Source organism: Myxine glutinosa, chromosome 6 (genome assembly GCF_964187855.1).
Source record: "Myxine glutinosa chromosome 6, kmMyxGlut1.1, whole genome shotgun sequence".
Taxonomy (NCBI): Eukaryota; Metazoa; Chordata; class Myxini; order Myxiniformes; family Myxinidae; genus Myxine; species Myxine glutinosa.
The window spans coordinates 176,440,307-176,454,676 of NC_136266.1; the positions used below are offsets into that span (position 1 = coordinate 176,440,307).

General features: G+C 45.7%; 1 protein-coding gene across 6 annotated transcripts in view; it reads right to left on the minus strand.

Moving 5' to 3' along the window:
- LOC137428973 (KAT8 regulatory NSL complex subunit 1) overlaps positions 1-14,370 on the minus strand; it is a 241,691-nt gene that overhangs the window by 207,903 nt on the left and 19,418 nt on the right. For 2 of the 6 annotated variants that reach the window (XM_068118909.2, XM_068118906.2), the window contains exon 1: positions 655-1,171. The exons of 2 other annotated variants lie outside the window; for them this stretch is intronic. The gene's annotated coding sequence lies outside the window, so the exon portion shown is untranslated. Of the gene's footprint in view, positions 1-654; positions 1,172-14,370 lie in introns of those variants that run through there. 2 more of the 6 variants (XM_078780890.1, XM_068118908.2) reach the window with 2 other exon arrangements.

A 14,370-nucleotide genomic window follows, 5' to 3' on the forward strand; every position in this document is an offset into this window, starting at 1 on the left:
GCAAGGCCCTTAGCTTTGCGGGCCTCATTTTCTGCATCTCCCCTTGTTAACCCCCTTGCCCGCATTTCTTGTTCCACCACCTTTAAGCAAGTCTTTCTCGGTCTTCCCCGTCCTCTACTTCCTTCTACATTCAAGAAGAAGAAAATAAATAAATAAATAAAAACAAATAAATATCACAGGAGCCTTATTTGACATTTTATATTGTTGTAGACAACCTTGCTTCAGCAAGGTCATACGTCCCCTATCAGTATCAAGACACTGCATGAACAGCACATCACGTGGAGTACAATGGGGAAGGCAGAATTGGCAAAAGACAGAAAAAAAAAATGGCAATCGAAGAGAGAACAGGCCCGAACTAATCAATTTGCTCACTTTAAATGCGTTCACATTCAAGGTTGCGTCGATATTATAAATAGCGAAGACGTATCAATCGATATCGGTGTTTATATTATTTCACAGCGACGAGCGGATGCCACGTGACGTGGATAGGGGCCACACCCGCCCCCCTCGCCCTCCCAGGCCCATATCCTCCCCTCCCCCCAACCTCACACCTTCATAACGCAGCGTGTTATACAGGTACAGGCAGATGTTAAACAATAAAGGTACAATGCACTCACTTATTAATTACAAAGGGAAACAAAAACAAGTACGCACCGCCACCCGCCCTTCCTTTTGCCCGTCGTTGTGATCCACGTGACCCGTGGACACGTCTGTTGTTGTGGTACACCGCGCACGGACAACCGCTGCAATCAAACAGTTCAAAGACAATAGCAACCGAGGGTTGTAGAAGGAGAGCCGTGAAGACGCTGTGCCCCACCTGTACCGAACCCTCACACAGGCCGCATCACTTCCCGCCTCCACGCTCGTCCCGTCTGCATTTCCAAATCCCCCTTTCCCCCGCCGCACCACTTCGCGCCGTCGCACCCTCCCCGCCGCGTTCGGCAGGGCACAAAAAAATCCCTGTCCAGCCTCGCGTCGCTCTCTCGCACACCCGGCTCTCTCAGAATCTTCACCGCTCGTGCCCACGGGCCCCGTCGTCCGGCGCTCCCGCCTCGCGTAGCCTATGGACGCGAAATCCGACAGCTTGCTCGGCCCGCGTTTCTCGAACCAAGATGGCGGCGCAAGAACTACGATGAGTAGCCGCCGCACGATCTAACCAAGCAGAGACAGGGGAACAGTTTCTGCGCCAGCGGCGGGAGGGAATGCATTGCGGCGACCCACCCTCCCAGGACTATTGTGCAATTGGTCAGAAGAATGTGACGCAACGATGACGTTTACGGCTAGAGCCCGCCCACGCGCGTTCCCTCTCACGCCCACATTTTCAATCTCCTCTTGTGTTCGTGTTCGATATACTCCCTTTATTTGTTTCCAATCTTCACAGGTTTCGCTACTTTCCCTTTAGGTGCGCTTTAAACTCCCCCCCCTCAATCCAAGACTTGCTGGCAAACGCCGACCAAGTCGACGTACTCTTCGCACAAAGGAAATTACGTCAAAACTCACGACCTGGTTTTCAGCAAATCTCTTTTCCCTTTGTTTTTCCTTCTTAGCTCCCCGGCGCGTCCTATCAGCTAATCTGTCTTCCCTCCCTCCCCATGGCCCCGATGCAGCACGACAAAAGGCCGAGCAGGAAGGGGCCGGCCGTGGCCCGGCGTGCTCGCCGCGCAAACAAAACGCAGGCGGCAACGTTCGTGCCGTCGTGCGCATTATTCATCGTGTTCACGGCGTTAAAGGCTTATGTAACCCGGATGGCCGCGCTGTGGGCATTGTGGAAAACATACAGCCATGGAACGTCAACGCACCTCACGAGGAGACCTGCGTGAGTACAAAGGACAAGGTTGTGCGGTGCGGTGCGGTGAGGTGAGGTGGGCGTGGCTGGTATGACCCATGTGGAAAATCTTCACTGGAGACTGGATGACATTTCATATTAAGCATAATAATATAACAGACGTGAAAGCCCAACTAAACGAGAACTTTTCACCGTCATTCCTTCGTTTAGCACACGTCACGTGCTCTCACGAGGTGAACAAAAGAAAAAGTGCACGAATGGTCACAAGTTTGTGGAAGCATTTCCGTTAGTGAATATACAAATTGTACTGACGATAGCAGTAAAATTAAATAAAGGGTGCATACAGGTGTGTGCTGCGAGTACAGTACGGCGATCTCCACACAGGTTCATCAGACATCAGTGAGTATGTGGATAAAGTACAGGGGAAAGGAATACAAGGAATAACTGTTGATGAAATGGACTTTAATTTGCATGTAAAGGTGGTTACGAAAACAAAGTGTATTTATTCGGTTTGTTGGTATACAAGGTCGAGGCTCATGGAAGGTTGAGGGTTTCCCCTTCCCCGTTTCCCCCAAGGCGTGTTTCATGAACAGCAGCCACGACATGTCTGTTCGCCTCTCGAAAACTGTTGCTCAAGTTTAAAGGAAAATAAACAGTTGGGTAGAAGCAACATTATTTTGAAGGCCATCACATATATATATATATATATATATATATATATATATATATATATATATATATATATATATATATATATATATATATATATAATAATAATAATAATGCATTTATTTTATATAGCGCTTTTCAGGAAGCCCAAAGACGCTTTGACAGAGTGCAAAACATAATGCATAGCAAAACATAAAAACAATTGCAAAAAAAGAAGAATCAACAGGCAAATATTCAAAGCACAAAGGAGGGAGAAGGAGAGGAGATAGTCAGGGGTTAGATGCTGTGGGTTAAATGTTGAATGCAGTGTTGAACAGGTGCGTCTTGAGTGATGTTTTGAATGTGGTGAGTGAGGAGGAGTCTCTGATGGTGTGAGGTAGCGATATATAGAGCTCGAAAAGCCTCGAATCCCATTTTGAAATGTTTTCAAGGTAATCCGCACGTTTGCTCAGCTCAATCAACCCCGATGGGACATTTACCCAGTGGCTATGTGGAAACGTGCATCTCTTTGCAATTGTTATTTTCATAAAGATCATTTAAGTCGTTACTAAATAAAATACCGGTAGTAACACATTGTTAGTCTTCCAGGAACCACGCCCAATATCTTAAACCACGCCTCTTCCTCTTCACTGCAACGCCCAATTACTTAAAACCACGCCTCTTCCTCCTCCATGCACCACCCAATCTCTTAAAACCACGCCTCTTCCTCCTCACTGCGCCACCCAATCTCTTAAAACCATGCCTCTTCCTCCTCACTGCGCCACCCAATGTCTTAAAACCACGCCTCTTCCTCCTCACTGCGCCACCCAATCTCTTAAAACCATGCCTCTTCCTCCTCACTGCGCCACCCAATCTCTCAAAACCATGCCTCTTCCTCCTCACTGCGCCACCTAATCTCTTAAAACCATGCCTCTTCCTCCTCACTGCGCCACCCAATGTCTTAAAACCATGCCTCTTCCTCCTCACTGCGCCACCCAATCTCTCAAAACCATGCCTCTTCCTCCTCACTGCGCCACCCAATCTCTTAAAACCATGCCTCTTCCTCCTCACTGCGCCACCCAATCTCTTAAAACCACGCCTCTTCCTCCTCACTGCGCCACCCAATCTCTTAAAACCATGCCTCTTCCTCCTCACTGCGCCACCCAATCTCTTAAAACCATGCCTCTTCCTCCTCACTGCACCACCCAATCTCTTAAAACCATGCCTCTTCCTCCTCACTGCGCCACCCAATCTCTTAAAACCATGCCTCTTCCTCCTCACTGCGCCACCCAATCTCTTAAAACCATGCCTCTTCCTCCTCACTGCACCACCCAATCTCTTAAAACCATGCCTCTTCCTCCTCACTGCACCACCCAATCTCTTAAAACCATGCCTCTTCCTCCTCACTGCACCACCCAATCTCTTAAAACCATGCCTCTTCCTCCTCACTGCACCACCCAATCTCTTAAAACCATGCCTCTTCCTCCTCACTGCACCACCCAATCTCTTAAAACCATGCCTCTTCCTCCTCACTGCACCGCCCAATCTCTTAAAACCACGCCTCTTCCTCCTCACTGCACCGCCCAATCTCTTAAAACCACGCCTCTTCCTCCTCACTGCGCCACCCAATCTCTTAAAACCATGCCTCTTCCTCCTCACTGCACCACCCAATCTCTTAAACCCACGCCTCTTCCTCCTCACTGCGCCACCCAATCTCTTAAAACCATGCCTCTTCCTCCTCACTGCACCACCCAATCTCTTAAAACCATGCCTCTTCCTCCTCACTGCGCCACACAATCTCTTAAAACCATGCCTCTTCCTCCTCACTGCGCCACCCAATCTCTTAAAACCATGCCTCTTCCTCCTCACTGCGCCACCCAATCTCTTAAAACCATGCCTCTTCCTCCTCACTGCGCCACCCAATCTCTTAAAATCATGCCTTTTCCTCCTCACTGCACCGCCCAATCTCTTAAAACCATGCCTCTTCCTCCTCACTGCGCCACCCAATCTCTTAAAACCATGCCTCTTCCTCCTCACTGCGCCACACAATCTCTTAAAACCATGCCTCTTCCTCCTCACTGCGCCACCCAATCTCTGAAAACCATGCCTCTTCCTCCTCACTGCGCCACCCAATCTCTTAAAACCATGCCTCTTCCTCCTCACTGCGCCACCCAATCTCTTAAAATCATGCCTCTTCCTCCTCACTGCACCGCCCAATTTCTTAAAACCACGCTTCTTCCTCCTCACTGCACCGCCCAATTTCTTAAAACCACGCCTCTTCCTCCTCACTGCACCGCCCAATTTCTTAAAACCATGCCTCTTCCTCCTCACTGCACTGTCCAATTTCTTTCAACCATGCCTCTTCCTCCTCCCTGCACCACCCAATCTCTTAAAACCATGCCTCTTCCTCCTCACTGCACCACCCAATCTCTTAAAACCATGCCTCTTCCTCCTCCCTGCACCACCCAATCTCTTAAAACCATGCCTCTTCCTCCTCACTGCACCACCCAATCTCTTAAAACCATGCCTCTTCCTCATCCCTGCACCACCCAATCTCTTAAAACCATGCCTCTTCCTCCTCCCTGCACCACCCAATCTCTTAAAACCATGCCTCTTCCTCCTCACTGCACCACCCAATCTCTTAAAACCATGCCTCTTCCTCATCCCTGCACCACCCAATTTCTTAAAACCATGCCTCTTCCTCCTCACTGCACTGCCCAATTTCTTAAAACCATGCCTCTTCCTCCTCACTGCACCACCCAATCTCTTAAAACCATGCCTCTTCCTCCTCACTGCACCACCCAATTTCTTAAAACCGTGCCTCTTCCTCCTCACTGCACCACCCAATCTCTTAAAACCATGCCTCTTCCTCCTCACTGCACTGCCCAATTTCTTAAAACCATGCCTCTTCCTCTTCACTACAGCCCCCAATTTCTTAAAACCACGCCCCTTCCCTCCTCACTGCACCGCCCAATTTCTTAAAACCACGCCTCTTCCTCCTCACTGCACCGCCCAATTTCTTAAAACCACGCCTCTGCCTCCTCACTGCACCACCCAATCTCTTAAAACCATGCCTCTTCCTCCTCACTGCACTGCCCAATTTCTTAAAACCATGCCTCTTCCTCCTCACTGCACCACCCAATCTCTTAAAACCACGCCTCTGCCTCCTCACTGCACCACCCAATCTCTTAAAACCATGCCTCTTCCTCCTCACTGCACTGCCCAATTTCTTAAAACCATGCCTCTTCCTCCTCACTGCACCGCCCAATTTCTTAAAACCACGCCTCTTCCTCCTCACTGCACCGCCCAATTTCTTAAAACCACGCCTCTGCCTCCTGACTGCACCACCCAATCTCTTAAAACCACGCCTCTTCCTCCTCACTGCACCGCCCAATTTCTTAAAACCACGCCTCTGCCTCCTGACTGCACCACCCAATCTCTTAAAACCACGCCTCTTCCTCCTCACTGCACCGCCCAATCTCTTAAAACCACGCCTCTGCCTCCTGACTGCACCACCCAATCTCTTAAAACCACGCCTCTTCCTCCTCACTGCACCGCCCAATTTCTTAAAACCACGCCTCTGCCTCCTGACTGCATGACAGAATATCACGAATAAAATTCTTGCTACAATCTTGTGTTAATTTAACTTGACTCGAGTATCTCGTCCGTTCATTCCCTCAACATGGTCCATTTTGTCCTCATCTCTCCAATTCAGGTCTTTCAATGTCATCTTTGATCTTCCTCTGTCAGCATTTATCCTCAAAGTGTAAGTTACAATTTTACTGCCTACCTCTGGTGTGTGTGTGTGGGGTGGGGTGGGGGGGGCAAACAATTAACGTAACTCAGTCAAACCATCCGGCCGTATGCTGCTCAGCAGTGTCCATAAACCAGCTTTTTGGTAGGGCATTTCTTCCCCATTTACAGTACTTCAGAATCTTATCCAAGCCAAAGTTGCTGCACATGATGAGAAAAAAAAACTTATTCTTTCAGGAGACAACAGGCAACCTTACAAGTTATGATCGCCCGGAGGCAATGGACAAACCTGCAGTCAGGAGATACCAGTATATATTGAATGGAAGTCTTATTAAGCCTTCAGGAAAGAATACACAACGTCAAATATTACTTCCCCTTCGACCTATGGCTTGGGCCCAGCGAAGCAGACGTATGGAATTCAATCTATTACCAATATGTGACTTTCAAAATGGCATAATCCACCCAGATAGACCATGGGCCAAACAAGCAAAATGTGTCCAGTTTTTTACTTTCGTGACCCACCTCTGGTATCGAGCTGAAATTTTGCAGATATTTAGTTTAAAAAAATCACTTGTATAGACTTAATAACTCGTCAGTGCAAAATGGTGCACATTAATTAGTTATGCCAATTAGCAAAAAACTATAGCGCCATCTTGTGTCCATTATTATATAGCTGTGTATAACTGAATGGTGTTGGGCTAGCGGCTAGGGTGCCGGCTTAGGATCCGAGAATCCTGGGTTCGAATCCCGGTCAATCGCTGAATTAACGCCAGGGGGGTTGACTCAGCCTGTCATCCTTCCGAAAATTAACGTAACTTCCGAGGTCGGCTAATTGAGTACCAGTTCACTGGTAATTCCCTGTTTGTCGTTAAAGGCGGCAAAAAGGGTTGGCGTCAGGAAGGGCATCCGGCCGTAAAACATTGCTTCAAAAAGGGGACCGAAAAACAACAACTACCACAGTTCCCGAAAAAGGCCAACCCCCGCTTGCGGGGAAAAATGGCCTCTAAAGGTGGTTTTTTTTTTTTTTTTTTGTGTATAACTGAATGGGAATTCTAAATACTAGGGCATTGCCCGTACTATATCTATATCTAAAATTATATCCCCCCCCCCTCTATTTACATGAAATGGTTTGGTCCAAAGCGAACGGCTTGCGAGTACGGTGACAATCCCCCCCCCCTCTATTTACATGCAATGGTTTGGTCCAAAGCGAACGGCTTCCGGAGTTTGGTAAAGAAATCGCCATCGCGTGCACAAACGCGCAGGAAAGCGAATGAATCGCAAATTCGGTTTTATTAGTTTTAAAACATAGTTTAACGCCAACATAGTTTGCAAACGTGAAATAAATGAATACGCTCTCAAATGTGCCGTCCGAGGCAGAGTGTGTCCGCCACGTTCGGCACACGCGATCGTTCGCTGCTCTCTGATTGGTTGAATCGTTTTTTGGACATAGCTCGGTAAGTAATTGTCCGATTAATATGAAACCTTGAAAAGGCACATCCTCGGGTCCCCAGCAATATACCTGGCAAGTTAAAAGTATATCGGACCCGTGGTTGTCGAGAAACAGCGGTCACAGACAAACAGACGTACAAACGTACAGACAGAGATTACTGGAATTATAGATAGACTAGGGCATGCCCGTACTATATATAAGCTAGGACGTGCCCGTACGTGGGTGCCCGTTCCTTGCAAAAAAAAAAAAACTGCAAAAAAAAAAAAAACTGCAAAAAAAAAACAATGGTTTGGTCCATTCGCAACGACCACAGAACCCCCCCCCCCTCTATTTACATGAATGGTTTGGTCCATTCGCAAAGCCAAAGCGAACGACCACAGAACCCCCCCCCCTCTATTTACATGAATGGTTTGGTCCATTCGCAAAGCCAAAGCGAACGACCACAGAACCCCCCCCCCCCCTCTATTTACATGAATGGTTTGGTCCATTCGCAACGGCAAAGCGAACGGCGAACGGCTAAATCGCCATAGCTCGGTAAGTACTTGTCCGATTAATTTCAAACCTTGAAAAGGCACATCCTCGGGTCCCCAGCAATATACCTGGCAAGTTTCAAGTATATCGGACCGGTAGTTGTCGAGAAACAGCGGTCACAGACAAACGTACAGACGTACAGACGTACAGAGATTACTGGAATTATAGATAGATAAAGTATGTAGTCTATGTAGAGATGGGGAAACTGTCCAGGAGTGTGGGTGATTTTCTGTCCTTCCCACCGAGGTTCCTACAGGAAATGATGCCATCATTTTTTACCAGATGGCCATTCAAATTTTAATATCAAACTGAGTGATGTATTTTTTTCAACTCTTCATGAACTGAAATTAATTATCAAACTAGGTATCAAGGCTCTTTTTTTTGTTTTACTTTTTTTTTTCTTTTTTTTGTTGTATACAACATCGAGGCTCGTGAAAGAGCTAACATTAATCACACAAAAAGTCAAACCGACACATAAAACATGTAATAAGAGGAGCAGAAGACAAGATCGGGAGAGAATGGGAAGGACACAAACACAACATTTGAGAGCAGGGACATCGAGAGATCTGTGGGAGGGAGAGGGCTTGGGGGGAGGTGGGAGAGGTATAAAACATATGGACACTGCAAGGACTTCCAGGAAAGAAGTTGGAATTTCAAAAAAGTGGATCTGGGGTGAATTAGCGGGGGTAGAAAAGATCAAGGTTTTGGATCCATGATCCAAAAAGATCTTATTAAAACATGAATTGGAATGTTATTAAAAATAACGTTTATTAAAAATTAACTTATTTAAAATCTTATTAAATCTTATTTAAAAATATTTTAAAAATGGAATCACTCTGCTGTGTGTATTGACGACATGCATGACGCAAAACCCCATAGAACTAACATCAGAATCTTCGCCTTCCGTAGCTGCATCTGACGACATGTAAGTCGCCATGACAGCTGTGCCAGTACCGTATGTTCAGTCTGAAACGAAGCGCGCCATTGGCTGATTCACGCTCACGGCCACTCGTGACCTATGTTACACGTGCTGTGATTGAACAATATTTATTTAAAAGATCGTCAACATTTTGGGTGTTTTTTTCCACATTTTGAAAATATGTGCAAGTGTTGTGGTTGACGAGTTTCAGATATTAATTCTGTAATATTTTTACACAACATATTATAAATGCAGGTAGATATGCATGGTGGGTCACGGAAGTAAACAAAATAGGGGCTCGGCCCACGGTCTAAGAATGCTTGGTGTGCATGCGCAGAAACCCCAGGAAACTTGAGTATTTGGGGCAAAAGAAAGAACTTTACATAATGTGTCTGGGATAAGCATCGTTACCTGAAATGGCTCGCAAAGCTCTACAATAAGTCGAAAATAGTTTGAAAAGTACCGAAGAAAAGGGCTGTGCCCCTGCACAACAAAAGACTTGGAGAACTTTCCCAGCTCACCAAACGGGGGAGGCACTCATACTGCAAACCCCTGATCATGTGTCAGCACAAGGCCCAAGTGGATGGCAAGTGCTGCACAAACTATCGACGAATCGATCGCTACCAGTGAATTGAGTGTGCGTCTGGATTTGGTGCTTCTGAACACCAATGGGGAGGACATATCTGTGGCTTTTCAATGTTCAGGGTCATTTTATATTGATGATATTTACTATTAATCATGTTGAGGAGGGTCGGGGCTGGGGGGGGGGGGGGTGCTGGTATGGGAGTTTGAGCTACAGGAGCTGTGAGGGCTGTTATAAATATATTGTTTGTTTGGTTCCGGGCCACAAAATAAATTATATTAGATTTTTGCATCTATTGCTAAAATGAGAAGCATCCTTACTTGTGTGTGTGTACTTGTGTGTGTGTTATATATCCACTCCGTGTGTGTGTGTGTGTGTGTGTGTGTGTGTGTGTGTGTGTGTGTGTGTGTGTGTGTGTGTGTGTGTGTGTGTGTGTGTGTGTGTGTGTGTGTGTGTGTGTGTTATATCCACTGCTACTGCTCGCTTGTACCAATAAGAATTGGTATGAACCCGGCTCCTCTCATCCACGGGTATTTCTCATGTTCCCTTATTTCCGCGAGTCCGATTTGCATTCTGGAACATAAGAATTATGGTTAACCATTTTTGAAATTGTCACTCTTTCGTCTAAATGTTGAAAATTATGTTTAAAAGACGATTTGAATCTCAGATTTCATCCTAGCTGGTAAAAAGTGCCGATGGAGCCGAACCAAGTCACTGTAAGCACACACAGCGCATGCACAAAAGGGCTCATAGCACAACGTAGTTGCACGAAGCGGAACGTGATTTAATGAGGAGAGAAATTTGAGGACTGGACTGCAAAGATACAACGTATATACGATGATCCAATAAAGTTCCTGAGAATGACTTAGCTGAAAGTGCAGGTGCTAATGATTCTTCAAGAACAATAAGATACACGTTAAGGAAAAGTAGTCTCAATGAATGTGTACCTGCCTGAAAACCTTTGCTGAGGAGAAGGGAAAGGGAGTGGCAAAGTCAGGCAGCAACACAATATGCTAGTGATGTCTCTGTGCCTGCCCCCATTGTCCCCTAGTCAACCTCCGCCGCCTCTTCCTCCTCGTTAGCCCATCCCCAAATAATTGTGTCAATAAACCAATAGATTTGATCAACGTGGCGTTGATGTACCACAGACAGGTTGAGCCATATTGCCTCCTGTGTTAAAGTTCCTTATCCTTCCTTTAAAGGTGCAGAGATCACAAAATGACAAAAGATCCGAAAAGCACAAGCAACCGGGTCTGGGACATTAATCTGAGAACAGGACAAAGATTCCGAGAGTTGACCTTTCCACCAGCGATTTGGATTCCAAACATCTGGAAACAGAGCTTTTTCAACAGGTCACTATTGTATTGTTAGGCTGGCAGGATGGCCTCGAGATACGCACACTCGCCCATAAACTGTCTACCCTGGGGTTTGAATCCCGACCAAACAATAAATTGCAATCCTCATGTTCCGCAGGCAGGGTGATTCGTCAATGTGTGCGCCATCTCTTAGATGGACGTTAAACTGGGCATCCTGTCTGCCGGCATTTGACTCTCAAACACCTTCTAAATTGGCAGAAAATGCCACTCGGTTACAAAACAACAGTTCGCCAAAGAACTATCTGAATGTAACAAAACCAAAAAAAGCACAGTCCAAGTGAATAATATGTTCTCCTTTAAACAATGAAGAAAAAGAAGAATAAGGCACTCATTTGCACAATATAAAAGAAGGGATGGCACAACCCCTCATGCCAAGTGGGGCAGAGAGAGAACAAATCTCACAGCCAATACTGGACATCTGTGGTCACCAAAAAACAGCAGGAAAAAGCCAAACAACCTCAGGGCCACGAACATACCTCATTCCTCCATCACCAACCGGCTTTGCTACGCAGGAAAACATGCTGAGAATGCAGCGCCTTAGAATGAAGGACAAACTTAGCAAATCTGCAATACTCGTTTAACTGCCAGTTCGAAATCAAAATGCAAAAAGGAAATAAAAGTGATGACAGGAGGCTCAACAAGCATTCCCAAAAAAACGAAGAAGAGTTGGTCTCAAGTATATTCAAGAAAAGGTACAATTTCACCCCTACTGTATGCATGACAGAGTTCCCCACCTTTACACAGGTGATTCAAAATAATGTATACACACTGAATCACTCTAATTGTTGATGGTATATGTCATGGCAACTAATGGAGGTACATTAGTGAATTTGCCGATTCCAAAAATAGGATTCCTCAAAACGATTGTCAGTTTACAAAACTATTACAGCTTACAAATTACAAAATTATTAGTTTACAAAATACAATTACAGTTTACAAAATGGATTGTCAGTTTACAAATCTATTACAGCTTACAAATTACAAAATTATTAGTTTACAAAATACAATTACAGTTTACAAAATGGATTGTCAGTTTACAAAAAAATTTTAAAGGATAATGAGTTTACAAATTTTTTTCAAGCATAATGAATTTAAAAAATTTTTTAAAGGTCAATCGGTTTACAAAATTATTCTCAAAATGGATTGCTATACCATTACAAAAGCACACATTACAAAATGGATTACCATTAAAATGGATTAAAAACTTTTACTATGCATTTTTCTCCAGTGCAAGTGCAGAGTTGGGGCCACATTGGAATAGTTTTATGAATAATCTGTAATGAAAGGAACACAACTAGAAAGCATCTCGAAATGCAAAGCAAGTCCTCGTCTGCTTTGCACTCGACCTATGGTACACTTGACCAACAACAACAACAACAGGCATTTTAAGGCCATTTTCCCTGCAAGAGCGGGGGTTAGCCTGGCGGTCCCCATGACAATCTTCTCCATTTTGCCCTATTTTCTGCATCTCCCCTTGTTAACCCCCTTGCCCGCATTTCTTCTTCGACCATCTTTAGCCAAGTCTTTCTCGGTCTTCCCCGTCCTCTACTTCCTTCTACATTCATTTCCATCACTCTTCTCAACCAGTCACTTTCATCCTTCCTCAACACATGACCAAACCATCTCAACCTGTTTCTCTTCACAGCATCCATCACAGGCTCTATTCCCATCATGTTTCGCAATTCATCATTTGTCTTCCTCTCTCTCAACGATACTCCACACATCCACCAAACCATTCGCATTTCCACCCTTTCCAGCCTTCGTTGCTGCTCTACGTTCATTACCCATGTCTCGCTCCCATAAATCATAACACTTCTCACACATGCAGCATACACCTTTCCCTTCAGCTTCAACGGCACTCCCCTCCTCGTCAGCATGCCACTCAGTTCCCGAAACTTCTTCCATGCACATCTCACTCGAGCAACCGTTGCCGAGTCTGATCCACCTTCTCCATTCAGCATGTCTCCTAGGTAACAAAATGTTTTCACACCTTCCAGCTTCACGTCGTCTCCAAGATCCAACTCAACATTTCCTCCATCTGCAGCTCCCTCTGTGCACACCTTACACTTGAATGTAGCTGCCACACTGGTTAATGACCCTCTCAAACCACTACATTTTTGATGAACCCACTCAGCGCACATTGTACATTGAATGGAATTCACTCCGACACCCTTCCTGCACACAGCACACGGCCACTTCCCAGTTCTTTCCACCTCACCACATGCTTTACCACTTGCCATCACCTTCGTTTTTCTGATATTCACCTTCAGACCTTATGTCTCCATACATTCCTTCCACTTGTTCATCTTCTCCTTCAGTCCATCCATACTTTCTGCAATCAACACCAGATCATCTGCATACAACAACTCCCATGGTATACCCTCCTTTACGTTCCGAGTCAGCATTTCCAACACAGCTACAAATAGTAGTGGACTTTGTACCGACCCCTGATGCACTCTCACCTTCACCTCAAACTCACCACTGTTCCCGTCCTTCGTCCTTACAGCTGTGCGCGCTCTCTCGTACATTGCCATCACAACTCTGATCAACCATTCCAGGGGTGTATTTTGGGTCTTCAGGTATTTTGGGTGTTTGGGTTCTATTGGGTCTTCGGGGTCTTCTGGATCCTTGAGGTCTTTTGGGTCTTACCAAAATTTTGGGTCTTTGGGGTCCATTAGGTCTTCAGGGTATTTTCAGTCTTTTGGGTCTTTTCAGTCTTTTGGGTCTGGCGTATTTTGGGTGTTTGGGGTATTTTGGGTGTTTGGGGTTAATTGGGTCTTTGGGGTATTTTGTATCTTCTGAGTACTTGGGGTTCTTCTGAGTCCTTGGGGTCTTTTGGGTCATTTTTGTCATTTGGGTCCTTGGGATTGTTTGGGTCTTTTGGGTCTTCACGGTCTTTTGGGTCTTTACAATCTTTTGGGTCTTCTCGGTCCTAGGGGTCTTCTAGGGCTTCATTATATTTTGTGTCTTTAACAGTCTACAGGGTATTTTGGGTCTTTGGGTATTTTGAGTGTTTGGGGTCTATTGGGTCTTTGGGATCTTCTGGGTCCTTGGGGTCTTTTGGATCCTCAGTCTTTTAGGTCTTTTAATCAGTGGTCACACAGTCGTGTTCAAAGATTGCCTCTTAAACCCAACCCTTCCCCCCACTCCCCCCCTCTCCACACTTCTCCCACCCCCACTCAAATCCCTCCTAAAGCAATACTCAAAGCCTTTAAAACTGAGCCTTATGAAGGGACGGACACACACACACACACACACACACACACACACACACACACACACACACACACACACACACACACATACACACACACACACACGCGT